We start from the raw sequence: 3,713 nt of genomic DNA on the forward strand, positions 1-3,713 counted from the left end.
GTGTGTGTGTGAGTGAGTGTGTGAGTGAGTGAGAGTGTGTGTGTGAGTGAGTGAGTTTGTGAGTGAGTGAGTGAGTGTGTGTGTGTGTGTGTGTGAGAGAGTGTGTGAGTGAGTGTGTGAGTGAGAGTGTGTGTGTGAGTGAGTGAGAGTGTGTGTGTGAGTGAGTGAGAGTGTGTGTGTGAGTGAGTGAGAGTGTGTGTGTGAGTGAGTGAGAGTGTGTGTGTGAGTGAGTGAGAGTGTGTGTGTGAGTGAGTGAGAGTGTGTGTGTGAGTGAGTGAGAGTGTGTGTGTGAGTGAGTGAGAGTGTGTGTGTGAGTGAGTGAGAGTGTGTGTGTGAGTGAGTGAGAGTGTGTGTGTGAGTGAGTGAGAGTGTGTGTGTGAGTGAGTGAGAGTGTGTGTGTGAGTGAGTGAGAGTGTGTGTGTGAGTGAGTGAGAGTGTGTGTGTGAGTGAGTGAGAGTGTGTGTGTGAGTGAGTGAGAGTGTGTGTGTGAGTGAGTGAGAGTGTGTGTGTGAGTGAGTGAGAGTGTGTGTGTGAGTGAGTGAGAGTGTGTGTGTGAGTGAGTGAGAGTGTGTGTGTGAGTGAGTGAGAGTGTGTGTGTGAGTGAGTGAGAGTGTGTGTGTGAGTGAGTGAGAGTGTGTGTGTGAGTGAGTGAGAGTGTGTGTGTGAGTGAGTGAGAGTGTGTGTGTGAGTGAGTGAGAGTGTGTGTGTGAGTGAGTGAGAGTGTGTGTGTGAGTGAGTGAGAGTGTGTGTGTGAGTGAGTGAGAGTGTGTGTGTGAGTGAGTGAGAGTGTGTGTGTGAGTGAGTGAGAGTGTGTGTGTGAGTGAGTGAGAGTGTGTGTGTGAGTGAGTGAGAGTGTGTGTGTGAGTGAGTGAGAGTGTGTGTGTGAGTGAGTGAGAGTGTGTGTGTGAGTGAGTGAGAGTGTGTGTGTGAGTGAGTGAGAGTGTGTGTGTGAGTGAGTGAGAGTGTGTGTGTGAGTGAGTGAGAGTGTGTGTGTGAGTGAGTGAGAGTGTGTGTGTGAGTGAGTGAGAGTGTGTGTGTGAGTGAGTGAGAGTGTGTGTGTGAGTGAGTGAGAGTGTGTGTGTGAGTGAGTGAGAGTGTGTGTGTGAGTGAGTGAGAGTGTGTGTGTGAGTGAGTGAGAGTGTGTGTGTGAGTGAGTGAGAGTGTGTGTGTGAGTGAGTGAGAGTGTGTGTGTGAGTGAGTGAGAGTGTGTGTGTGAGTGAGTGAGAGTGTGTGTGTGAGTGAGTGAGAGTGTGTGTGTGAGTGAGTGAGAGTGTGTGTGTGAGTGAGTGAGAGTGTGTGTGTGAGTGAGTGAGAGTGTGTGTGTGAGTGAGTGAGAGTGTGTGTGTGAGTGAGTGAGAGTGTGTGTGTGAGTGAGTGAGAGTGTGTGTGTGAGTGAGTGAGAGTGTGTGTGTGAGTGAGTGAGAGTGTGTGTGTGAGTGAGTGAGAGTGTGTGTGTGAGTGAGTGAGAGTGTGTGTGTGAGTGAGTGAGAGTGTGTGTGTGAGTGAGTGAGAGTGTGTGTGTGAGTGAGTGAGAGTGTGTGTGTGAGTGAGTGAGAGTGTGTGTGTGAGTGAGTGAGAGTGTGTGTGTGAGTGAGTGAGAGTGTGTGTGTGAGTGAGTGAGAGTGTGTGTGTGAGTGAGTGAGAGTGTGTGTGTGAGTGAGTGAGAGTGTGTGTGTGAGTGAGTGAGAGTGTGTGTGTGAGTGAGTGAGAGTGTGTGTGTGAGTGAGTGAGAGTGTGTGTGTGAGTGAGTGAGAGTGTGTGTGTGAGTGAGTGAGAGTGTGTGTGTGAGTGAGTGAGAGTGTGTGTGTGAGTGAGTGAGAGTGTGTGTGTGAGTGAGTGAGAGTGTGTGTGTGAGTGAGTGAGAGTGTGTGTGTGAGTGAGTGAGAGTGTGTGTGTGAGTGAGTGAGAGTGTGTGTGTGAGTGAGTGAGAGTGTGTGTGTGAGTGAGTGAGAGTGTGTGTGTGAGTGAGTGAGAGTGTGTGTGTGAGTGAGTGAGAGTGTGTGTGTGAGTGAGTGAGAGTGTGTGTGTGAGTGAGTGAGAGTGTGTGTGTGAGTGAGTGAGAGTGTGTGTGTGAGTGAGTGAGAGTGTGTGTGTGAGTGAGTGAGAGTGTGTGTGTGAGTGAGTGAGAGTGTGTGTGTGAGTGAGTGAGAGTGTGTGTGTGAGTGAGTGAGAGTGTGTGTGTGAGTGAGTGAGAGTGTGTGTGTGAGTGAGTGAGAGTGTGTGTGTGAGTGAGTGAGAGTGTGTGTGTGAGTGAGTGAGAGTGTGTGTGTGAGTGAGTGAGAGTGTGTGTGTGAGTGAGTGAGAGTGTGTGTGTGAGTGAGTGAGAGTGTGTGTGTGAGTGAGTGAGAGTGTGTGTGTGAGTGAGTGAGAGTGTGTGTGTGAGTGAGTGAGAGTGTGTGTGTGAGTGAGTGAGAGTGTGTGTGTGAGTGAGTGAGAGTGTGTGTGTGAGTGAGTGAGAGTGTGTGTGTGAGTGAGTGAGAGTGTGTGTGTGAGTGAGTGAGAGTGTGTGTGTGAGTGAGTGAGAGTGTGTGTGTGAGTGAGTGAGAGTGTGTGTGTGAGTGAGTGAGAGTGTGTGTGTGAGTGAGTGAGAGTGTGTGTGTGAGTGAGTGAGAGTGTGTGTGTGAGTGAGTGAGAGTGTGTGTGTGAGTGAGTGAGAGTGTGTGTGTGAGTGAGTGAGAGTGTGTGTGTGAGTGAGTGAGAGTGTGTGTGTGAGTGAGTGAGAGTGTGTGTGTGAGTGAGTGAGAGTGTGTGTGTGAGTGAGTGAGAGTGTGTGTGTGAGTGAGTGAGAGTGTGTGTGTGAGTGAGTGAGAGTGTGTGTGTGAGTGAGTGAGAGTGTGTGTGTGAGTGAGTGAGAGTGTGTGTGTGAGTGAGTGAGAGTGTGTGTGTGAGTGAGTGAGAGTGTGTGTGTGAGTGAGTGAGAGTGTGTGTGTGAGTGAGTGAGAGTGTGTGTGTGAGTGAGTGAGAGTGTGTGTGTGAGTGAGTGAGAGTGTGTGTGTGAGTGAGTGAGAGTGTGTGTGTGAGTGAGTGAGAGTGTGTGTGTGAGTGAGTGAGAGTGTGTGTGTGAGTGAGTGAGTGTGTGAGAGAGTGTGTGTGTGTGTGAGAGAGTAGGGATGGGTATTATATTAAACCCGGTATTTAATCGTCTCGGGGCTAAATTATGAAAGACCGGAGTATCGATAAGCTCAGACGTTAACGGTTCTGCTATCGGTACTGGAAAAATTAATAAAACACACATACATTTATTATTGCTATATATACATTATCTTGCAAATTCTATCTCACCAGAGTCGCCAGCTGTTTTTCAAACATTTGTCTATGATGCACTTTTGCTATTCGCAATTCAGAAGCAAGATTGTCTATGATGCATTTTTGCTATTCGCAATTCAGAAGCGAGAGCGCGCTCACGCGGAGGAGCTTCAGCACGCGCAGCATGAAAGCCGTTTAATTATGATAGAAGAGAGAACTAAACATTCAAACTTCTGCTTACACTTCATGCCTGTGGCTGTTTTATTAAGCTAACTTTATTTTTTTATTTCGATTTTGGCTTCTAAGGATTATACAAAAGAAGACATGAGGTAAAGCTATTAAAAACTAGCTGCGTTTCGTATTGCGCAACTTCTTTCCCTTCACAGCGGTGCGCATTCGTTCCTCCCTAAAACCCAAACTTAACGTCAGAATCAGCTCAATCGGTGATTGTTGTAAGATGCCGTCTT

General features: G+C 48.2%; 1 protein-coding gene across 3 annotated transcripts in view; it reads right to left on the minus strand.

The window, feature by feature from the left end:
- Positions 1 to 3,713, minus strand: part of pdhx (pyruvate dehydrogenase complex component X) — a 25,345-nt gene that overhangs the window by 20,145 nt on the left and 1,487 nt on the right. The gene's annotated exons all lie outside the window — the stretch shown is intronic.

Source organism: Sinocyclocheilus anshuiensis, unplaced genomic scaffold (assembly GCF_001515605.1).
Source record: "Sinocyclocheilus anshuiensis isolate Anshui unplaced genomic scaffold, SAMN03320099.WGS_v1.1 scaffold662, whole genome shotgun sequence".
Classification (NCBI taxonomy): domain Eukaryota; kingdom Metazoa; phylum Chordata; class Actinopteri; order Cypriniformes; family Cyprinidae; genus Sinocyclocheilus; species Sinocyclocheilus anshuiensis.